At 44.6% G+C, this 25227-nt stretch overlaps 1 protein-coding gene and 1 long non-coding RNA gene across 27 annotated transcripts in view; one reads left to right on the top strand and one right to left on the bottom strand.

Annotated features, from left to right (window-relative positions):
- The window catches only part of LOC100393071 (BEN domain-containing protein 5), a 1596666-nt gene that overhangs the window by 224683 nt on the left and 1346756 nt on the right, over positions 1 to 25227 (bottom strand). The window lies entirely within an intron of this gene.
- LOC128928324 (uncharacterized) lies at positions 10696 to 19420 on the top strand. The gene is made up of 3 exons (XR_008473205.2): positions 10696 to 10905; positions 16183 to 16284; positions 18991 to 19420. It is a non-coding gene; the product is annotated as an uncharacterized LOC128928324 (long non-coding RNA).

A 25227-nucleotide genomic window follows, 5' to 3' on the forward strand; every position in this document is an offset into this window, starting at 1 on the left:
TAAGAGCAAAAACTGTATAAAAAAAGAGAAAGTGTAAAATTGAGTGACAGAGTCAAACAGCAGGTATGAAACGATGGTAAACAGTCTGAACTACTCTATCAGAGGACAAAAATTCCCAAGCTAACATGAAAACATTAAGTTATGTGCAACTTACAAGAGATAAATCTCATAAAAATTAACACTTACTGCATACTTGCCATGTGTATTGCATTGTACTAAGCATTTCATATACATTATCTCATCTAATTCTCCCAATAAACATATGAGGCAGAAATATCATTACCCTTGGGTCTCAGGTTTGGGAACTGCAGCATAGGAGGCTAAGTAACTTGCCCAGGTAAAATAGCTAACATATAGTGGAATTGAGATTTAAGTCCAGTCTGATTTCAGAGCACAACTTCTTAAACATGACCATCTTCTGCATTTCAGGCAAAATTATACAGTGATGTTAAAAATTGAGCTTCCAAAATGTTTTAGGCACATTCCATTAAATAGAAAGCAGAGGTGACAATGTTAATCTCAAAGCAGAATTCAAGGCAAAATTATTTAACAAGGAAGAGGTTGATCATGTTAAGTCGATAAGAAGCAAAATTCATATTAAAGATTGAACAGTGGTGAACCTGTTGCACCCAACAAAACATTCCAGTTTAAAGCAATAAATATTAGGGATTCAGGGAGAAAGCAGCAGAAATTGTAGCAGGAGGCTACGTAGCATACACAGAGAAGAATAAAAGGTCAATTTGATTGTTTCCAGTTTCAGACGTTCATACGCAGGCAATTAAAGTGTATTTAAAAAGCAAGAAAATGATCAACACGAAATTGATGATGTGTTAATTCCAGGGTAAACAAAGTAATAGGGCACTGAGGAATACGTTGGTTATGTTCTAAGTCTGTGGTTGGGTGGTGAGTTCACCACTGTTCATTATATGATTAAGCTTTATACTTTATGGACCTATATTATTTTATATGTATTAATATTTTAAAAGATGAAGAAAAATGCCAAAAGGAAACATAAGGAAAAAGATTTGCAAAATGATAAAGTTTAGTTAATAACATGTAATAATTTTTGCTCTACAAACATAAATGAATTTGATACATTCTAAATGATAAAAAGATACAATTTTCACTCTCAAAATATAACTACTAAAACCAGAAATAAGGAAGTGTTTCAACAACAGAAATAGCTGCAGCTAACTGCCACATGGAGATTGAAATCACTTTTCTAAAAAATATTGTCAAAGAATAAAAAAATACATTACAAAATATCTAGAAAGTAATAAAAATTTAAAAAAAAAATTTAGCAAACTAATGGAAAGCTGCAGGTACATAATCTGAAAAAGAACCAAAAAGAAGCTGTGGAAAGCAGTAGGAAAGAAGTAGTAAAAATATAAATTAGAAAACAGAAAAATAGTAAATTTGATGACAAAATTCAAGAGCTAACTCCATAAATTTTCGTTAAGTAAAATGCATCAATGACCAAATGATGAGTGCATTAGTAAATGAAGTGACTATCTGAGGTGTCACATCTGAGTCCAGAGCTGGTCCTTAGATATGGTATCCAAGTTGGCTACGCTCTGAAGATCAGCTTCTGACATCTGGAATATTCACTTAGAGAGAAAAGTTTGGGCCATCTGATCATGTTCCTGAGGTTGTTCTTGAATGAAGAACCCCAGCTAGAAGAGCAGTCATCTCTTAGGCTCTCCTTCCTGTCCTCAACTTGCCTAAGAAGTTAACTTGGCCAGGTGCAATGGTTCATGTCTGTAATCCCAGCACTTTGGGAGGCTGAGGCAGGTGGATGGCTTGAGTCCAGGAGTTCGAGACCAGCCTGGGCAACATGGTGAAACCCGTATCTACTAAAAATACAAAAATTAGCTGGGTGTGATGGAGAGTGCCTGTAGTCCCAGATACTTGGGAGGCTGAGGTGGAAGGATCGTTTGAGCCTGGGAGGTGGAAGTTGCAGTGAGCTAAGATCATGTCACTGCACTCCAGCCTAGGTTACAGAGTGAGACCCTATATTAAAAACAAACAAAAAACAGAAAAGAAAAAGACTTAACTCTCGGCCTAACAAGAAGAAATTAGCCAGCATTGACAATTGTGGGAAATGGCAGCTCAGAGCCCCACTCAGAGCCATACCAGCATTGCCAAGGGATGAGGAGAGAGTTTCTGTTGAGACTCTGCCATGTGCTTGGACTAATCAACAAATGCCTTGGACATCATTTTCCAGAAAGAATTTCTGGGCTGCCATTGGGCATTCGAGTGATCTGTCAAAATCGGCTCTTGAATTATAAAACCACAGGTGACAATAACTAATCTTCAGAAAAGCTCCCAGTAGCTCAGTGTGCTTTGCCGTGAAGTCTATCATTGCACAAGCCCAAGCTCCATGGGCTGGGAATTGGGTGTTTCTCTACAGCTGCTGATGGGAACTGCCAATGAGAGCTCTCAGCTCATGAAGTCCACACCAGACTCCAGCAGCGAGACACCTGAGCTGGTGTTTAAGTAAGGGCCATACCAAGCTGTCTATCATGTTCTCACATGCCTGACCAGGGTGATTTCTGTTATCTCACTTTGAGTTTGGGGCCACATTTTTGGCCCCTATAAATATTCTACTTTGTGACTCTGAGAGTGATGCTCTCTGAATGGAAAGGGGCAGGGGAGAAAAAGAACATTGGGTGGGCATTTTCCATGTCTTAAGTGTTTCCTATGCATTCACTCATTTAACCCAGTATTGTTGCCATTTTTCTGTAGAAACTGAGGCTTAGAGAGAGGTGAAGGTATTTTCCAAGATAACATGGGATTTTCCAGGGTCTTGGATAAAAATTACACATTTGTACTTTCTCACAGCTGAATCCAGAGTGAGGGTTACCATAATGGGAAAACTGCCTGGATCTTCCAGCCCACACCCAGGTTCACACAGCGGCCCTCTGCTCAGCCTCTCACTTCAGGTGTCTCTGTGCATGGGCCAGATAACACCCAGGGCAGGTGATGTGAGCAATGAAGGAGAGCTGGAGCTGGAAGGGTTGTGGCAGGGACTGCAGGGACTCTGCAGAGGGACTGACCATTGTGAATGAGAGGAGCAGAAGGGGCTTGCTGAACCACAATGATTCTGAGACAAGGCAGGGATATGGCAAGGCATCTCAGGCAGAGGGCACCATATTTAAAGGCCCAGAGGCACAGTAAGAGGAAAAGGGGGATGACAGGGAGTACCATGGTAGGGAGTGTTTCTAGGGAGGGCCTTGGAGAAGATCCCTGCTCTAAAACACCTCATTCTGCCAGCAATGGGGCCCACTGATATCTTCTAGGCAGGGAGGTCATACTTAGGGCCTTGTTTTCAAGGGATTATCTGGGCTACCAAGTGTGGGACAGATCGGAAGGGCTGAGCCTAAAGTGCATTCCCTTTCTAGAAGAAAAGCTTCCAAAATATGACAGCCTCTGAGAGGTCAGCTGCCACCATGTGTGACGCAGAAAATAAGTCTTTCTGGCACCAGTAATTTTTCCCCACTGGCCACCTCCTCTGCCTCCCTTGGCCTCCCTGTCCAGGACCCAATCAGGGTATGGCTGTTCCAGCCTTTCCTGCAAACTCAGTCCTGGGGAGGCTGCAAAGCCAGGCAGGACCAGGGTGAGAAAGTTGGCAGGGAAGAAGGAAAGGATGGTCACATGTTGCCTGAGGACAAAGACACAGGCCTGGCGGGACTCCAATCTCCTTTTTACTGACTGACTGAGTGGCCTTATGGAAGCCCCTTCTCCTCGCTGTCCTCTAGGTCTCTATCACTAAAGGAAGGACTCTTACTTGGATAAGGTTTCCCTCAGGAGTGATGGCGACTATGCTATCAGTGACTCTCTAGAGCGCAGCTCCAAGCCTGCCTCACTGCCACTCCCCCTTCCTTTCCTTCCACGAAGTTCAACGAAATGCCTATTCTTCTATTCGGCTCTGAGCTAGGCTTTGTGTCTACAAAGACAGATAAAAATACTACTTGTTTACTAAAGCATTTGTATATGTTGTTAAGTGAGAAAAGCTGGCTACAAAAGAGAATGTCATATTTGTGTGTACATATCTTGTGAGTGAGTATATACAACAGATACACTACACACCTGCACACTGAATAGAAAACCAAAAAGACATACGCTAATCTAATGGTTATTTGAGTGGCAATAGTATTTCTTTTTAACTTTGGGTTTTTATTCCCCCAAATATTCTTGCATTGCACTTGACTTTTCAAATTCAATAGCAACAGCTACCTTTAGTGAGCACTTACTATCTGCCAGGCATTATTTTAAGAGCTTTGCATAATTAACCAGTTGAATCCTTGCAAAAACCCCATGAAATAGGTCCTGTTGTACATAGACCCACTTTACAGGTGAAGAACCAGAGGCACAGAGAGATTAAATAACTCTGCCAAGGTCAAACAGCGCCTGGGTGATGGAGCCAAGATTCAAGTCTCCAACAGCGGCAATCTGACTAGAAAGACCAACCTTTCACTGTGTCACCACAGGGCCTCTTATGAACAGCAGATTAACTGTGAATAAATGTGGTTCCCCTGCCTTGGAGGGAGGAGAAATACAAACACTTGTTCATAAAAACAAGTGTGCGCTGAGGTGCTACCTGAGGCACAGTAGGGTTGTATGGCACTCTGAGCTCTAAAGTTCCCCTGGGGAGGGCTTCTTACTGTACTGCCAATGCCATCAAGGATGCATTCACTAGAGGAAACCAACTTTCTCTGCTGAGGAGGCAGTAGAGAGAAAGGCCTGAAGGTGGGAACCGCCTGGGGCTGCCCAAAGACATGCAGGAACCAGAGCATGGGGTGGTTTGCTTGTGGGGAGGAAGGCGCGCAGGAGAGAGAAGGCTGGCAGGTGATCAGATGCCAGGTACAAAGGCCACATCACATACCAACAGAGCTAAGAGGCCAGACTTTGTCCTCGTGCAGCAGGGAGCCATGGAAGGTTTACCAGCAGGAGAAAGACTGGTCAGACTGGGTTTAAGGGTCCCTCCTAGGGGAACCTCCATTCATTCTTCATCCCTGCTCCCCTCTTTCTGTCTTTTCTTTCAATGTGGAGGCAGGGAACCCAGGAGCCTTCCTGTTCAACATGCTTTCGTACCTTACCTATAGGCCCTGCGCTGGGAAGATCCAAAAATGAGTAAGACTGGATTCTCCCCACTCCATCACAGATTTTATAACCAGACACAGAACCATTATCAGGACATAAGGCAGCTCTTTGAAAGACGGCTGGAGTTTGCCACCCCACCAGCCTACCTGTGGAGCTTCTGCACATCAGTGAAGATCCAGCTCAGACATTACCTCCCCTGGGAAGGCTCCCCTGATGAACCTCTCACACAGATTTCTCCGTCTTTCCTCTGGGACATGCTCCATTCCTCGCACTGTGTGTCCTTGTCTGTCTGTCTGCCTTTACTGCTCACCCCTGACTGAAGGTCCTCCAGGGCCTGACCACAGGTGATCCGCCTCCAGGTCCCAGGGTCTAGCTCCAGCCTGGCCCATAGCCATCCACAGAGTCTATTGACTGGAGGACAAAAATGCTGGGCTGCATTCTTGGGGGGCCATGGAGGAGCAGGGATCAGCAAAGGAGGAGAGCCTGAGGTTCAGAGACACTGGGAAATGCTACATATCGGAGGTGAAACTAGCTCGGGCCTTGAGTGATGCTACTGCCAACTGGCCAAGTGCTTTGATGGCCTCTCATGCTTGTTGGGTGCGCCTGTCAGCTCCCATCTGGGTGAGTTTTGGGTCCCAGCATCCCTTGTCTTACCAGGGAAGCCATTAACCTTTGCTGTTAAATGTGACTTGTCTGCGTGCAATCAGGGAGACAAGCACCAGGCACAGCTATGTCAGGAAAGTCTCATTTGACATTCTGTCTGCCCCCACTAATTAACAGGCCCAGAGAGCACATGGATGGGCTTATCCCAACAATTGCTGCTCACCCCAGGGGCTGGGTCCGCACAGTGCTGCCTGCCTGGGTTGAGTATGAAACCCTCTCTAAAGCAAGCTGTGCCTTTGCCTCTCCATTCCTGTCACCCCCCCATCACTGCCTCCCTCCCCTCCCTTTCCCCGTAACTTCTCTAAGATCCCGTATTACCTCTTGCCTGGACCCCAGAAGCAGCGCCCCAGCAATCTTATTGCTGCCCCCTGTTCCAGTCCTCCACACTGAAGCCAAAATGAACTTTCCAAAACGCAAACTGGACTACATTCTCCTTGCTAAAAACCTTTCCACAGCTCCCCAAGGCTCTTGAGGATGTGGCCCCTATCTTGTTCTCCAGCCTCCTTTTCCTGAACCACCTCCCTTTCTCACCGTCACACTCACTCTGACACTATCTGTGCTACTCCCTCCTCTTCTTTGCTCTTCTGCCTCCTCATTTCTCTCTGAATCCTAAAAGCTCCAATCCAACTAAAGGCTCCCCATTCTCTCCCAGGAAGGGGCACATTCCCTTTCCTGAGATTCTCAAGTAAGTTTTAGCATGCCTGGGCTTTCCACACATATCCCTTCCTTCTTCTGTTCCACAAACCTGTGTTGAGAGGTACTGTGGGCCAGGCGCTGTGCTGGTCACACTCATCCATCCTTCCCTCCAATCCTCAGCACCACCCTGGGAGGAGGGAGGCTGGCTCTTCAAGACCTGGCCCTTTTCTAACCTGCACATCCCACTGTTTGCTGCTCTTTGTCCCCGTGGGTAGGACCCTAAGCATATCATTTTCCCTCTCTGGCATTCAGTTTCCTCCTTAGCAAAATGAGGCCTTTACCTCTCAAGGTTGTTGTGAATTAAAAGTAATAATAACAATAGTGATAATAACATAGAGCACTAAACGCAGGCCAGATGCTCTTCTATGCACTTTATATACATCGGCTCCTTACCCCCATGGTGTGGTCTGAGGGGATAAGAGGCTCTCTCAGCTGCAGGCTTAGCACCCAGGAAGCACCCAGCCAGAATCCAGTAGCTGTTGGCATCCACGCCTAGCCTGGACAAGGCACATGAGATGGGAATATGCCAGGCACGTTCTGGGGATGGCACACAGAGCAGCCTGGCTGGAGCTCATGGCTCGTGTTTAATAAAAGATTAATGAAATTATCAAATTGACCTTGTCAGTCTCTGCTCAATCCAATTACATGACTGTGGTCCCCGTGAATGGGGTTAAAACAGGAGTACACATGAGAGACACCAAGACCGCAGCCATGAGGGAGATGGCAGCCACCCAGGGAAACCCTAAAGGGAAGTCAGTGCCACCCGTGTCCCAGGCCCTGTCTAAGAACTGCTTGCCACTCTCAGCGTTGCAGCATCCCATTACTCTGGAGAGATGGCAGCTGAGCATCTACTAGACAGGGATGCTTGGTACCGTCAACACAATGCCGGGCTCTGTGCTGGGCACAAGACTCATGGTGAGCAAGACAAAGTCCCTGCTCTTGAGCAGTTCTGGTTCAGTAGGTGAGACAGACAGGGAAACAAAGAACATTCAGCAAAGTGAGCAGTGTCCTGATTGATGGCAACTCAGAGAAGACACACAGTGATCAACCTGGACTTAGAGAGTTTCTGGAAAGATCGTTCCTGGACTACGAAGTGACCCAGGAGCAGGACTAGAATAGAGAGAGATGGGGAGGGTGGGAGAAGGGAGAGCCATTCTCAGGGACAGCCAGGTTCAGTCAGGAGGACTATGCAGCAACGTTGTGTAAAGCAGCTGAGGTTGTGGGGAAGTTCATTTGTGGTGGCAAAGGTTGGGGTGGGGGTGCTGGGCCAGCAGTGGGGAGCACAGAGCAGCTCTGGCACTGAAGAGGAGGGGCTGGGGCCCAGTGGGGTCACAGGATGAAGGATATGGAGAGTTCTGTGAGGGCAGAGTTTTCCAGAGAATGAGCCCCAGGAGTCCTCTGGGTATGAACACTCAGCCCTCCCTGGAAGGGTCTGCAGAGCCTGGATCATGGGGACATTTGAGGAAGCCAGAGCATCAACAGCAGCCTGACCAAGTTCAAGGCTCTGAGGAGGTCCCTGAGGCAGAGGCTAGGTGCAGAGCTGTACCTTCCTCTGCTTGGCCAAGAGCATTTAGTCCTAGTACCAGGGCCTGCCTGCTTTTCCCTCTCATCTGGAATAATGTTTCCTGGAATCTTTCAGCTGAATAGTCCTTTTCGGTTTACTGAGTTTGCTTACATCCCTTCAACAACTGGATCTGCAACACAACACTGAGCAACAGACATCTTCATTCTTCCCATTTTACAGCTGAGGAAACTGAGGCTTAAGGAGACCAAATGCCCCTACCCAAGGCTTGTTCATAATGGAAGTACAACTTACGTGTATTTATTCTGAATTTAAACCTTTCACTCATCCCATTACTATAGCATGATCTTAGGGAACGAAGGGTGAAAGCTGGATGTGTTGGCATGAGTAATCAGTAGAGACAGACAGTCCCTGGGGGCCCTCGCTTGAAAGGCCATCGCCTCTCTTACTTTGAGAGACAATCCTGCCAACTGCATTTATTGGGCTCAGTGGGGGCCCCCAAACATGAGACCTACATTTGGAATTTGTTTTCAAACAAAGTAACTCATGTTTAGCCTAGAATTTCTTTCAGAACAAGGATTCCTATCAGAACAAGTATTTCTCCATGGCCCCTCCACAGTGCCCCCCAGGGATGACAAATCTCCAGTCCCCTCCCAGCCAGTGATATCACTGTCCACCCACTCAACGAAGCCAGAAACTGAGGAATCATCACTGGGTCTTCCTCTTCTTACCTTCTACCTCTAATCAGCAAACCATGCTGGTTTTGCCCCAAATGTAGAATTCTACTTTCATCTGCCTCACCCACCCCTTCATTCTCTCGTCCCCTGCCTTTGCTCCAGCCTTCCACATTCCTTGCCAGGACTGTTAAGCCCCTCCTTTCTGTTCTTCCTAACTCCAGCCTCACCCCTTCCCATTCATCAACTATGATTCCACTGGAGTGGTCCTTCTGAAACACCAATCTGACCATGTTGCTTCCTGGCTCAACACTATTCAATGACTCCCTGTTGCCACCTCAAAGTGGAGTCCAGTACCTTAGCCAGCCTGTGGGGCCTGCATGTCCCAGCAGGCCCTGACCCCGATCACCTGGGCAGCCTTGTCTCCAGCAGGCCCTGCTTGGACCCCATGCTCCAGACCCTACACTGAAGCTCTTGTACTGCTGAAGGGATACTGAGATTTTTCTGTTGCTCATTCATCGATTCAACTTTTCAGCCCCTATGATATGCCAGACACTTTTTTAGGCATCGCTCTTAGGAAACTCATAGTTTAGCTGAAGATGGGACAATATTCAAGTAAACACACCAGGATAAGAGGCAAATAAAGCAGAGGAAAAGGACGAGAGAGTACCACGAGGTGGGGTGGGCGCCGGTTCAGACAATGTGGACGGCCTTTCTGAAGAGGAAGATGTGAACAAAAAACCGAAGGAAGTGGGGGCAGCCTGAGGATTGCTGCCGGGAGAGGACATGATGAGCACAGACCTTGCCTCATACTGCTCCCTCTGCCTGTAATACCACCCCATACCCCTCCTCGGGCCCAGCTCTCATCTGAGAATCAGCTCAATAGTTGCCTCCCCTGGGACACTCAAGGAGAACCAATCAGTCCTTCTTGATGTCCCTGAGTGCCCCACATGGCTTCAATCCCAGCCCTGTAACACCCATTCCTTCATTCATTCATTCACTCATTTATTGAACAAAACATGTTTGACTAGTCCCTGGGTGCCAGGCCCTGTGCTATGCCTTGGGATGCCTCTGTGACTTCCCCCTGCCAAGTGCCCAAGAGCTCCTGGGAAGCAAGAGGGAGGGACCTTCTCTGCTCTACCTCATTATCCTGGTGCTAGTGCAGCACCTGGCCCAGAATGGCTTCAGGTGAGTATTTGCTGAGTGAATAAACACTTGAGATCATTTTATTAAAATACTTCAGAGTCAATTTGGAGACAGGCACTCCTCTACTCAAGAGTAATTTAATAACCACAAATGCCTTTAACACAGTGGGGAGGGAAAAAAAGATGTGTGTTTCCTTTATTGCTGCTGTTAAAATAAATGGCATTTAAAATAAATATAGCATATAGAATGTGGCCACATGATGAAATAAATATCTGGTGAAATTATGCATTGCAAAGCAGACTTTTCTGGTCTTTTGGTTATTAAATTTAATCACTTTTGAGTTGTGCCTCTACTCTTTTTCCTAGAGGAAGGTATGCTTTTGATTAAAATGTGGGCCCCAGAGCACTTTCACAGGGGAAGGTTGAGCTACATCCCTTGAGGAACTGCAGTGGAGCAAGCCAGCGGGATAACAGGGCCAAGGCAACAGCCATGATTTGCTTCTTACTTGATGGACATGTTTATCCCCAGATAGAGTGCACAGCAGTCACAGGGCATATGGAAATCTTGCAATTAAAGCAAACTCTAATTAGAGACTACATATTTAAAATACAAAGGAAGCTTGGAGTGGCAGCCGCTCTGGTTGGCTCTGAAACGTGATTATCCTACTTCAGTCCCTGCACTGACTGGATTACGAGGAGGGAAATGCGTCGTGTTACCACACATGGTTTCCTGCGGGTGAGGAGGGGGCACTCTCTGACTTTCCAGTCCATGAAGTTTGGGAATCCAGCAGACTTGCATTTGAATCCTGACCCTGCCCATTATTACCCCACTAGCCTCAGCATCCACATCTTCATAATGGAAATGATGACAACTGCATCAGAGAGCCAAAGAAAGATCAAGTAAAGCCTTCGTGGGGACTCAGTTCAGGGAGTTTATGGACCAGTTAGGTGACTTACACTGCATTTTCCCCTGCCCCCATCCACACAGCTCAAGAGTGTGGCTTGCCTGCGAGCCACAGAGAAGAGACCTGGAGGGATGAATTCTTATTATACCATTCATCGTGCCCATGAGGCCAAAGGAATAGGCTTCTTCTTGACCTTTGTAAGTACGTGAGCAATCAATTTTAAGTGTCCACAAGGTGTGGGAACTTGGGATAAGCTGTTTCTCCTTAATTCAAACAGTCCTCAGGATCAAGGTAGTGGGTCAGTCCCAGGTCAGTGGGAGGGGTGGGAAGATAGTAACTCTTGCTAGCTGTGGGGTTCTGGCCTAGAGCTGGCATTTCCTGAGCTTGGGCTGGGGTCAAGAGATGAATTTGAAACTGTCACTGCCTTCAAGAAAAAGTCACAGTCTAATCAGGAAGAGGTAAGAAGGGGCACAGAAGTGCATAGCATCAATGTACATTCCTATGATATTTTACAGTTCAAAAAGTGCCTCCAACTGATCCCTGATTTAATCCTCTCAAGAGCCTGTGAGGGAGGAGTTAACAGTGACCTCCTGACTTTCAGCTTCAGGCCAGGTCTGTATTTCAGCTATACAGAAGAGTAAGTGCAGACAATGCAGGGTAGTGCCACAAACCACACACACCCGGTACCCTCCCAGGCAGAATAAATCAGAACCTTTTTGCTTTTTGTCTTTTTTCTTCTGGTCTCTTTTTGGTTTATTTGTCTTAAACAACTGAAACATAACTGAAGCCTCTTTTGCACCCTTCCCCACACCATTCCTGATAAGAACTATCCCAAAGCTGGCATGTGGCCTTCCTGCCTGAGTGTTAATACTCTGTGTAGTCATATGTCCATAAACAATCCATAATAGGTTTTGCACATTTAAAATCTTACATACGTAGTCACAGACTCTGTTTTGCTCTGCCACTTGCTTTTTTACATTATGATTTTCAGATTTATTTATGTGGATATGGACACCACTAGTTCTTTTTTTTTTTTCTTATGACATTTCACTCTGTAACAAAAGTCAGTGTGTGTGCATGTGTTTGTGTGTGTATGCATGCATTCAGGTAATTATCCTGTTGGTGGGCATCTGCTTCCACTTTTCCACTTTTACCACCATCCCACTTTGCTTTACAAGGGAAGGAGCATTCAAGGTGAATCTTGAAATGTCCAGAATCCAGAAAGGGAAAGAGAAACACTTCTCTTTGTCATATAGCACAGGGCCTAGCACCCAGCTGGCTCTCAGTCACTGGTGATTACTAGAGGCATTGAAGCACTGATCTCAGAAGGACTTGCATTTGAATCTTGACCCTCTCCCTTTTTAGCTGTGTGACACTGAGCAAATATCTAATCTCTCTGGCCTATGGTATCTTCATCAGGAGAAATATAGACTATAATGCCAACTCCCAAATACTCTTGTTATGATTAAATTCATGAATTATTTGCTGTAGCTTCTGACAGACAGGAGTTCAGCAAGGCTAATTGAATAATTTCCTGATTTTCTGCTGGGGAAAGGGTGTGGGGAAAGAATTGGCCTGTTCCTGTTGGCCACCCTTCTCACTCAAAATGAATGAGAGAATGAAAGAAAAAGAGAAACAAATAAAACAAGGTACCTTATAAACATAATTAAAAACCTAGGAGAGTGAAACTTACCTCCAAATCTGGCCACAGTTCTATTCCATCTGTGCTTTTGATTGGTCAACACTGGAAATCCCAGTAGGGTCTATTGGCACTGGACTGGGCTGTCTGAAGGGCAGCTCCACCCTGCAAAGCCTCCACCTCCCCTCCTGGGTCCTGTGGAGGGCAGCAACAGGCTGGGCTACACAGTGTTAAATCCGTTCCTCTCCATGAGATTGGAGCCAACGAGGCTTTCTGCTTAAATAGCTTATAAACACCTCCCAAAGCTCCTTAGCTCAGAAAAGTGCACAAATCAGCAAAATGAAAACAATTTAAAGACCCACTGGAAAAAATAACTCCAGATTCTTTTCTTCCACCAGCAATGGCAGCCTCTCAGTAGTGGTTGTCAGTCTTTGCATCCAGGGCCAGGTGCTTCCCACTAGCTTTGGAAAAGAATGTATCAGAAGCTGGAATCTGTTCCCTGATGGAAGGGAGAGGTGGGGGAGGGGAAGAAGAAAGGCTATAAAAATCTACCTCCCCACCTGGCTCTGAGGTTTCCTAACCCTGCCCCGATCATGGGATACTGCCAGGGCACACCACTTGTGGAGTTTGTGGAACAGGGACCTTTACACACACATTATAATTGGGGCTTTATAACTGAGGATCATAGGAAGTAACCAGCCCAAACGCTCTCACAGGTGGAGTGTAACACCCCTAACTAAGTGCTCATGCTCCCTGCTTCTATTGCTTGTAGGGCAGTGCCTGTTAGTGAGCTCCGACTGCATACCTGCCATAGGATTAGCACTTTAGCAACAGCCTTAAATGCTGACACTGTGATTCTTGTACTGAAGGTAATAAATAAGCTCCTTGTTGCTGACAAATCTCAGGATTTAGAAGGCTGTGTGACTTAGCCAAGATCATACTCCTGAAACCCATCGTCTATTACTCCACGTCCCATGCTGTTTCCACAGCATCAAGGAGGTGGCTCAGGAAAGACCTGACAGAGACATGTCCAGCCCTGAAATGCACCCCCTTCCCCCAAACATGTTTGATCTCCCCTCTGGACATAGAGTGGATGCTGTGTCTGACACACCTCTATGGGCTGAGTGGCTCCAGGGTCCAGGAGCTGCACGAAGGAGATGCTGCTCTAGACATGGCTGCCCTGGGCACTTCCCATCTGCACCCTTGCATTGTGGTGCTCACAGTCAGGTTCCCACCTGGCTGTACCAGCACTTAAGGAGGAAGGCAGGTGGGCATCTGCCCCTCATCATCTCTCACCTGAGTTATTTCCTTAATAGCTTTCTCAATTCCTCTCTCTCCCTGGAAACCACTCACCACACTGACACCAGCATGGTCTTTCTAAGGCACAAAGCCCCACCCTTCAGTGTGTCCATGGTCTTCAGAGTCTAGCAGCTCAGCCTGGAACCAAGGCCCTCCATGATCGGACCTCTACCCACCTCTCCAGCCTCGTCTCCCAATACCAGCTTCACCTTCACACCTTGAAACACTCTTGCCCATTGCTCAAATAATAATAAACATTTACATAGTGCTTACTGTGGGCTAGGTATAGTTATAAGAGCATTTTAGATAATGACTAAATGCTCACAGAAGCCTGAAGGCTTCCATTTTATGGAAGAGGAAACCGAGTCCCAAACCAAATGAGTAACTTGCCTGAGGCCACAGAACTGGTACGTGGTGAAGCCCGTAGCCATGTTCTGACGGCGAGAGGTTGAAGTTCTTAAACTTAACTATGGCCAAATCATTTCCTTCTTTCTTGACTCCATCATGGTCTATGAAACTTCAACCCATGAGAACAGGAGAAGAAGGCCTCATGACCCCCTCATGAAGGGCTTCCTTGGTCCCTCAAGGCCTTATATCTCTAGGCAGAAGTAACTTTTTTGATGTTTATTTCTGATAGCATTTCGTCACCAGGGACCCGCCTTCTAGGGAGAGCTCTGTGTAATCTGTACTGACTCTGTACTGGGCCCGGGGACTCAGAAATCAACACAGAGTGGTTCCTACCTTAAAGGGCTTAGTCCAGGGAGAAAGATAGACATACAATGATGATACAGCTTGATGAGGCTCTGCCAGAGGTCACAAGAGGTGTCACAGAGCAGGGGGAGGGGTCCCAACCCAGGCAGGAGATGGAGCACAAAAGGTCTCCTAGAAGGAGGAGTAGAAGTAGGTGATGGAGCAGATGGAAAAAACAGCTTATGACAATGTTGAGAGACCTAAGATAGCATCTAGCATGGTCATTAAGACGCCAGACACTGGAGTCACACAGGCTTAGATGCCAATTCAGATCACAGCTGTGCCATCTTAGGCAAATTACTTAACCTCATTAAGTCAGTTTCCTCATTTGTGAAATGCCGATGGTAACAGTACTTGCTTCACAGGATTGCGTGAGAATTAAAGAGTGAACAGTGCTACCACATAATAAATGACCAATAAATATTAGTTAATTTTAAAAGATCACCCATAACTATTTCTTGCACCTAGCACAGAGTAGGGGTCCCCAAACATGTATAGAGATGAATTAACACAGTCCTGCTTGCAGTTCACTGACAGTCTATGGGGAAGAGGAAGCTAAATAAATATTACAATACAATCCTCTGAGTGTTAAGGCACAGGGGCTGGGAATGAAGGATCGAGGAAAACTAGTTTGTCCTTTTTGTGGAAAACTAGAGAAGGGAGGGAGTCCTCTAGGAATAGATGGTAACAGGCTCTTAGAGGAAATGATATTTGATCTGAGCCTTCAAGTCCAGAGAAGACAGGTGTTTTTTTTTTTTTTTCTCTTCCGTGGTTAATAATCTAAAAGAGGGACAAGAATGAGTTAGAGAGCCAGACTGAGCAGGGCCAAGCAGCTGAGGTAGAGAGGCAGAGGAGCCAGGGGGAAGTGTAAAGCTTGTAAAGCTTGAGGGTGCCCCGCAGGGGCAGGAAAGTGTGGATAGTGCAAGGCCGTTTATAACTAGGCTGGCACATGGCTGATTCCAGAAAATTGTTTAAATTGAGTTACTCTTTTCCCAGAGAGGGGAGTAGGGTATGGTTTATGTGAGCTGGAGTTGGGGTGTAGTGTAAGAGATCCCCATGGTATCCGTGATCACTGCAATTTAGACCCTAATGTCTCCAGAAATGATCCCAACATGGAAACCTCATTTCTGCTGAGTGCTGGCCATAGCTGCAGGTGGCCATGAATGAGAAATGCTGAGGAATCAATGGCAGGGAACCAAGGACAGTAATGCAGAGAAAGCTACCTTGGCATTTGTTCTCTGTATGGATTCTCCAATGGCTTGCTGCAACAAGGCTGATGGGGTCCAGTGTGACTGTTGGCAATATGGGCTCACTAAGGATTTCTGGGTAAATTGTAGGTGCCCATTCCAGGAATGAGGAGGGACCCTGGCCCAGATTCTTCTCACAGAACAATCAGTGTGGGTGTGACCCAGGCCATGGATATTTATTACCTTCCCATATCATCACTGTCCAGATAAGGAACCCCTGTGGTCTGACCGGAGGCAGGGGCCAAGACCTGGGCTGGCTGACCTCACCAGGGACAGAGCTGTCTTCCCAGGACTGGGACTGAGCTGTTGTGACCCCAGGGTTTGCCTCTGCTCCATTACTCTCCCTCCATTTGTAGGGTCCTTCGCTGGACTGGGCCCCAGTCTCCTAAGTCTTTGACTTTTGTCATTTATTCATTCAATAACTTTTTAATGAGTGCACTATATGCCAGTTTCTGGGAATGCAGCAGTGAACAAAACAGAAACCAAGAGGCTAAAGTGGATGGTGAATGGAATTATGATACAGTCTGTGAATTATCCAGATTATTCACATAAGAAGAACACAGAGAGAAATGATTTCAGATAGAGTGAGAAAATTGACAGAGAGGAAGAGAGAGAAAATTGACAACTCAGCCTAAGTACTGGTCAGTAAATCTGGTTATTGTTTGTTTATTTGTGTAGGTGGGGGGTGGGCGTTGGTGAGTAGGAAGGGATTGGAGGTCTGGGTTCCCCTTTTTCTCTATCATGTCCTGGATACCTGGAAATAAGCACAGAAATGATTGAAATAGGAACACATCATCCTATTGATTCCTGGAATTTTAAAGTTTACTTGAAATAGATCCTCTCTCATGATCTCACTCAATCTCCCACTACCCTTGAGAGACAAACAGAACCAGGATGGCCATCCCGTTTTACTCATGGGAAAGTGAGTCCCAAAGTGGTAGGACTCACCTTCAAAGTCATACAGCATTTGGCTTCAAGGTTGGCCTTGAACCTTGGGGTTCAAGGTCCCATTTTCTGTCCATACACCCTCAGCTTCTGTTAGTCACGGTCCATTTGTTCTAATTCATCAAGATGTAATCACATGCCACTTGTCTTTATTATAATACAGAAAAGTAGCATTGGTTGGAACAGTGGTTCTCAAAGTGTGGGTTCCAGACCAGCAGCAGCAGCAGCACCTGGGAACTTGTTAGAAATATAAATTCGTGAGCCTTGCAGTGTACTTGCTCAATCAGACGTTCTGGGGAGGGACCGGCAATTTGTGTTTTAACAAGCCCTCCAGGTGATTCTGAAACAGGCTAAAATTTTAGAACCAGGGCTATAGAGAAAAAGGCAACAAATTTTAACTCAGGGGACTGGTTTCACCCAAGACCATGTTCCTTAGGGAATTCACATTACCACTTGCTCAAGCCTTAAGTTTTCTTATCTTCAAAATAAAGACTCATAATAGAATTGCTATGAGGAATTATATGATTCACAAAAGAGGAACAGAGAGAGAAAACTGACAACTCAGTATAGGTACTGGTCAATAAATCTGATTATTGACCAGCTTTTGATCACACGATTCCTCATGAGAAAATAGGTGTGAAAGTCTTTTGTATTATTAGTCAACACGATAATAATATAGCCATTCATTCATTCCGTAGGTATTTACTGAACACCTGGTTGGTTGGACCTAAGCCAACCATGGCGGAAGCACCCCTTTTGCTGTATTTTCAGAAACCCCTGGGTTAAGACACAGGTTAGCAGTTCAGTTGGAGGAGACGGAGTGAGCACCTGTACTCTACAGAGCAAATAATACCTCATTAGATAAAGCCAGTTCTTTAAATTTTAAGGTGCAGTGTTGAGACTGCCCCTGTGGGGGACAGGACAGGTGCACCCTACCAGGGACCTGAGGTACTATACCAGCAGCAGAATGTGGATCTGGTCAGGACCTTTCTCGGGCTTGGTCACATACCTCTAACTAGGTATTTCATGAATCCTCAGAGCAGATACTCCGATTAAGCATCGCTGAAACTCTACTGCAGAAGAGGGAAACCCAGGCTAAGAGAATGGCATCACTTGCCCAAGGTTGCAGAGTTAGTCTGCCCGGGGTTGACTTCCCAGCTATCATCCTGTCTGATGAAAGTACGGGCTCATGAAAGGAAGGCAGTCTGGCATGGAGTCAGGGTGCCTGTAGCAGAGCACCTCCTCAGGGCTGGCATTTGTGCAGGAGCTTTCTATACTAGCATGCTTCACCTTGTTTCCACAACAGTAATGCAGGGTGAGAATGACTATCCTTATTTTTCTGATGAGGAAAAGGAGGCTCAGGCAAGAGTGTGACTCACCTAGAAAGAGATGGGGCCTAGATTCAAACTAGGAAAGCTTGACTCAGAGCCCACAGTCTGTCCATAGTCAGGACTCAGTAGACTTTTCCTCAGAGGACCCTAGGAGGGTCCTCTTCAGGGACTCAGGGTGGGGGTAAGGATATAGGCAGGAGCAATGACACAGCTCCCGTGAGTGTCAATTTTTTTGAAGTCTCTTGTTTCATTTTCATGAAAATGCTTCTTCTATATGCTATAACCTAGGCTTGTTTGTTGTTAGATAAAATACTTTAAAATACCAATGAAAGTTAACCCTGCCTTTTTCCTTCCACTCCACCCCCCTCCCCCAAATCTTGGAGTAAAACTGAGGTGCCAAGTAGATGAGGCATATTTAATGTCCCACACCTCCGATGCTATGTGCAGACCTCCAGTTCCCGTGCAGGGGTCCTGGGCTGGGATCCTACCCCACACTGACTCTTTCACCTCCTTTGGGTCTTTGCTCACATCTCACCTTCCCAAGGAAGCCTACTCTGGGCACCCCATTAATAATGCAACTGCTCCCCTCCCTCCTCTGCACACTTGCAGTCCGCCTCACCCTTCTCCACTTTTTCCTTCTTTCCATGGGACTCACCACCTTTTTCAACAGTTTTCTTATTTATGATGTTTATTTTCTTTCTCCCCATTCCATTCTGCCCTCACTAGATTGAGAGTTCCATGACGGAGGATCTTTGTCATCCTTTCTTTTTTTTTTCTTAAGACAGGGTCTCACCCATGCTGAAGTGCAGTGGCGCAGTCTTGGTTCACTGCAACCTTTGCTTCCCGGGCTCAAGTGATCCTCCCACTTCAGCCCCCCAAGTGGCTGGGACTACATGCACATATCAGCATACCTGGCTGATTTTTGTACTTTTTGTAGAGACAGGGTTTTGACATGTTGCCCAGGCTGGTCTCAAACTCCTGAGCCCATGTGATCCAACCCCTTAGACTCCCAAAATGCTTGAACTAGAGGTGTGAAGCAACACACCCAGCAGGATCTGTTTTTCTTCACAGATACATCTCAAGCATTTAGACCAGTGACTGACACCTAATCGGCTGTCAATATTTGTTGAACGACTGGAAAAATTCCGTAATGACTCATGGGGGAACTTCTGGATGCAGATGGTGGTGAAGCTAGAATACTGAATCTCTCTCCTCCATTAGATAATGAAATAGAAATTGTAAAAGATCTTTGGGTACTAGATCAGATGTGGCTGAAAGAGCACATTTTGGTATGGTGGAAATGGGAGAGGGTTTGGAACCACATTAAAGGTATGACTCTCTGGTCTCATCGGATCAGCAATGCCTGACAGGGTGCTGGCCACAACCTAGATATTCAGCATGTCAAGATGAATGGATGGAGGGATGGATGGAAAGACAAATGATCTCATAGTTATTCACATCCTTCAGGTGTCAGCTCAAATGTCGCATTGCAGAGCACTTCCCTGACCACAACAAGGTGGAGGAGTCCTAGCTACTAGAATAATCCAGCTCAGAAAATGCTAATTAGTGAGAAGAAGATGGGTTTCTAGTGGAGGATCACATGGCTCTTTCCTTTATAGAACAAAACATTCTTAGCAATAACTTTGTAAAGATACAAAAGATCATATTTATATATGATAAAACTTGGAGAAATGGTATATAATAGAATAAAACTCCAAAAGGATCACTCACATACACAAATGCATGCATAAGTAATGCAAAGAAGTATCAGCTGAAAATGTACATCTGAATAGAAAACTACTTTGTCAACCTTTACAAATTCCAAGTGCTGGTGAAGTTGTGGGAAAATGGCACAGGTATGTCTATACTGCTTGAGACATGGCTTAACTCTTTGGAAAGTACTAACAACAAATGAAAAGGACTGTACAAATGTTCTTGCCCTTTAACCTATTAGCTCACTTCTGGGAATTTAATAAATAAACCAATATAAGAAAACAATCATAAATGACCATGGTAGCATGGGTAAGAGGAAGTAACTAAAGGCAACAAAACATACAATGAAGAGAGAAGTTAATCATGACCCAATGCTCATAGGGTGTTAAGATGATAGCTATGAAGGTCAGGCAACAGAGGAAGACATTTTTGCCTCATGATGGCAGATGAACAAGGCAGGGTGCAGAGGTGGCCCAGGAGGCTGGCTAATAGCAGCCGCCATGAACAAAGAGGTGCTGCCCATGGACAGATAAAAGGAAGGGACTCTCAGAAGTTAAGGTGCAGTTAGGCTTGACTCTTGGAATGATGGCTGGGTTTTCTTTTTAGGCTTCGGGTTTCTTCAAATTTTCTTTTGTATTTTAAACACAACCTGTAAATAAGATCTTGACCAGCTGAAATGTTGGGCTAAAACCAATACGATGAAATGGAATGGGAATGAATGCAAAGTCCTATATTTCATTTAAGAAATATACTAAAAAGTTTACATATATTAAAGGGTGGGGATGACTAAAGAGCTGTTAGGATAAAAAAGCAGAGGGAAAAAAAGAACAAAAGGTTTCACATTTACTGAAGGCTGGTACTGGGGTCCTGTGGGGACTGTAGGTGCAGCACAGTGGCTGGTCAGTATGATTACCCAACAGCTCCCTAATGAGCAGGGTGACTGGGGCTGGGAGACTTTAAGAAACTTGTCCAATTTCCCCTAATCTAATAAATAGTGAAGGCCGGATTTCCATTCAGTGTCAGTCTCTCTGCCTCCAAAATTGATACGGTTTCCCCCTAATACAGTAAATAAAGGGACAAGTATCGCGTTAGCTAAAAAGAGAGAATAGGGGACTGGTAACATTTCCCCCACCACATACTCTAAATATTACCTAACTGAGCATTACTGGCTCAGTATAAGACAATTCTATTGCTAAAGATGCTAATTCAATGCCCAAGAGTAAGAAGTGACATCTTGCTGGTCAGACTCTTCCTGGAGCACCAGGTCCAGTCCTGAGTCTCATCTACAGGGGCATATCCATAAAAGAGCAACCAGGATGGTCAGAGTTCTCAGGATTAGGGAACTAAGAGATGCCCAGAATATTTTACTCACATTATCTTACTTAACTCTTAACACAATTCTGTAAGATAGATATTACTTACTATTCTTGTTGTTAAAATGAGAAAACTGAAGCTAAGAGAGGTTAAGAATTTGTTCGAGTGGAAGAAACAGGATTTGAACACATGGCTGTCTAAATCCAGGCTCCCCATTCTTTCCCATGTAGCCTTCTGCACTCAAGAAATGGTGAAGCAGAATTGGAGCTATTTATTAGTTGGTAAGGAGAAATGACAGCCAACTTTAACTCTACGAAGGGCTATGAGTGGAAACATTCTGTGTGGCTTGAAAGGGAAGAATTTGAATGACTTTGGAAGTCTCAGGGATGTCAATTTTTAGCTCAAAGGAAGAATATTTTACTCATGGCAAGAACTGGATGGACTCTTGGGTAGGAACATCAATTCCTTGTGCTTGCAGGTGTCAAGCATGGTCTAGAAGGGCATTTGCTTATAATGGGGAGGAGATGTGGGTGGAGAACCTCAAAGTTCATCTTTGATCCTTAGATTCATGAGCCTATGAAGCTGCCTGGCAGAAAGAGATCAATCTCTTCAAAAGAAGTGAAAATATCTATTGGTTTGTCTATTTGAAGATATATAAGCAAAAATTATATGCCCGAGGTAAACACATTGGTCCATGAGAAAACTAAATACAGAAAATGAAATGGATTCTGCCGGAACTGCTTAAAGGTTTTAAAGAAGTTTTCTTTTTCTATACAGAAACATCCAAACTCTGGAGTGATATGCAGTCTTGGCTATAATCAAAGAAAATATAAAAAGGTGCTATTTTTCACCTATTAAGTTGGCAAAATAATTTAAAAAGCTGTCACACCCATTATATGTATTAAGAGTGTTGAAATGTCATTCCTTTTGACCCAGGTATAGCCACTCTCAGAAAACAAAGGAAAATATAAAGAGAAAACACTGTGAAACAGAAAAATCTTCATCTGTGTTTAATTTACAGAGTCTAAAAATCCAAGGTAGTATAAATGGGTCACTTGTGTGGCAGTGAGGAGAGGCTGAGGTCGGAGAGGGGAGCAGGAAGCCGAGGAGTGAGCTAGTCAGCATGCGCAGCGGAAAGCCCCCATGTACTGAGAACCATGGGATAAGCACAAGATGTCCAGAGAGCCAAAAGTGGGTTTGAAAGCCAAGGTCACTGCCTACGGGGTCAGCAGGTTAGGAGGAGCACACTTCAGTGTGCAGGGAGAGAAGGGAGGAGAGGAATCCCAACATTAACGCTGATGGCTATTTAGCCCCTCTCTTGCTGGGGCACATTAATTACATTCTCATTACTTCTAATAACCCCGTAACTAGACCTTATTTCCTCCATTTTGCAGATGAAGAAGCTGGTGTTAAGAAATACAAGTAACTTGCCTCAGGTAAAGTGGTGAGTGCTAGAATTGGGAACTAAACTCGCATGCATCTGCCTCCTAACTAGCTTGCTTTATCCCTCTGCATAATGAAAAGTGTGCAGCCAGCTCCTTCATAAATCCCAGATCTGTGGGTTAGGGCTTGGGAAGCTGACCAGGTGGTTTACTCAATTGCAGCTTTATGTTGGTCCACTTTATGGATGTCAGAACTGATAGTTATGAATTTTATGGAGCAATGGTGAAACATGTTAAATCAAAGGGCAGGATACAAACCTCATTGTGTGCTATTATCATAGGCATGGAAAATACATATTTTTACCCTTGAAAAAAGACTACATAAGATACATTAGCGTGCTGTCAGCAGTGCAGTTTGGAGACTATTTCCTATTTTTGTCAATAATTTCTATAGTTTTTCTCTATAATTACAAAAAAATTGCAAGTTAGAAATGCCTACAAGAAGCATACAAGCACCTAAAAGTCACCAGTATACTTTCCTAAGCAAGGAAATAAAGCCAAGCCCCATCTTTCTGTTTCATCTGGTATCAGAAAACTTATTGCCAGGGCTTCTGAAGACAGTGCCCAAACCTCACTCATTCAGGTCCTGCCAATTCAGTATTGACAGTCCTCTCCTATACAACTCACTGGCCTGGCACAGGAATCTAAGTGTACAAGTGAGGGAAAAATCATTTCAGCCTAGACAGAAAGTCACCTTCTGCATTGTGTCCAGCTGAACAGCATTTGGTGGCCATGAAGAGGAATTCAAAATAGCTGTTAGGTCAGAGTCTCAGTTAACTAAGAAATTTATTCTCAATTTTGAATATCCCCAGGCACATTTGAAAGACCCTCAGTTTGTTTGCCCCCCTCCTTTTTTTTAAACATAGGGAACACTCTTATTTCTTCATTTTAATGAAGGTCTTCCAGTGACTTTAACTGGTACTTTTCAAAAGTGACATCTGTGTTAAAATACATGTTCCCAAACTTATCCCAGACCTACCGAATCAGGTTCTCCAAGCCAAAGAAGAGGAAATCTGTGTTTTAAGCACCTCCATCAATTCTTAAGATTGGGCAAGTTTGGGAAACACTCTATCAAACAAAATGAATTTGAGTTTTGTATATGTATTTGAATGTAATAAAACTGAATGTTTATAAGCAGTCCTATCATTCCCAGTCCCTCCAAATGGCCTGAATTAATAAGACTGACTTCCATTGACTAACACTTAGGTTGGGTTTTCCCAAACATATCCTGAGATTATGTGACTAGATTCTCAGCCTAGATCATAATTTTCCACTCATCTTTTAGGGAAGAGGTAAAAGGGCAGGTTTTTCACAGAACTGAATTCCGATCCAACTCCACTGCTAACAGCTCCAGGACCCTGAGAAATAAACTACTTAACCTTTTCCAAGCCCAAGCCCATTACTTCATTTGTATGGGTTTAAGAATGATGGTGTAGCCCTCGTATTATAATAACAGGGCACCAGGTACATAACAGAGGCCAGACCATCTCAGTCTAGTGTGTGAAACCTCCTCATTACATCAGAATTGGCTCTTATAAGTGTGATTCCTTGTTGCACCTACTTCTGATTTCATTCTGCCTTCTCTGCTAAGGATAATGACAAAATTCTGCAAGGGTCTTTGTGATTTAGATATGATGTGATTTAGATTTTTCCAGATATCTAGATTGCTCTCCACAACAACCCTAAATTAGGGGTCATTCTCTCCATACTAGAAGAAACAAGGCCCAGAGGTCAAGTGACCTGCCTGGAAGTGGCGGAGACAGGATTTAAACCCAGATCCCATAATCTTTAAGTGCCCCGTTCTCCTGAATATATGCATCAAACATTAAACAAAGAACTTTCAATGATATCAGGGCATTTTTATTGTGGTTATTTCCACAACTATCTCCCCCACTAACCTAAAAGTAATTGCGAAGCGGGTACCACATTTTATTAGTCTTTAAGGACAAATGCAGAGCCCAAAAGGGCATGAGCTCAACAATGAGGCAAACTTTTTTTTCAGCCTCTCATGCATTCCACACAACTCATGCCTGAGCTTCCCCATGTCCTGAAACGAATATATGTTACCAAATATTTATTGAACATCTATCTACTGTTAGGACCTTTACTTACCTCATGCAGTGAGTGAAATACTATGTTAAACACTTAGAAAAGTCTTGACACATATTGTTACTATTAATATTACTAAGTTATCCACATGGCCTATGAGGCAGGCATTATTTTCCTCTTTATACTGATAAGAACGCTGAGAATAAGTTTAGTTAACTAAAATAAAAGTCAATTAAAATAAAAGTTCTCGAAATGGCACCCACCTCTCCTACTTACTCCAGTGACCCTGAGCTTTTGGTTACAGACTACCAGTTAATGGATGAACCATTAGTGAAACCAGAGGCCACTCTTCTAACCAATGACTAACAGCCAATGATCAGAAATGAAGATAATAACAGTTGCCAACATTTATTGAACATTTAGTTATCGAATACTTAGGTTGTCTCTAATCCTTGCAACACCTCTGAACGGGAGGTATTATCTCCTTTTTGTGAAACAGAAAATGGAAACTCAAGAGAGAACAGGTTAAGCCCAAAGCAGGCACGGGAGCCAGGCTTGGAATCTAGACACACCGGCCAAAAGTGCTTACCCTTTCTAATATGCCATGCATACTTCACAGGCATTAGAGAAAGCAAAGTGCAAACCAACAGGAAGTTCTAACATGGCTTGCCAGAATGTGTGCCAGGTACCTTAGACACTCATAACTTATAAAGAATGAGATGGAAATTACGTAACTTGAAAGCACATTTGAGATACAAGATAGGATGAAAGAACTGATAGCAGGTAACAT

The sequence above is a fragment of the Callithrix jacchus genome, chromosome 7 (assembly GCF_049354715.1).
Source record: "Callithrix jacchus isolate 240 chromosome 7, calJac240_pri, whole genome shotgun sequence".
NCBI lineage: Eukaryota > Metazoa > Chordata > Mammalia > Primates > Cebidae > Callithrix > Callithrix jacchus.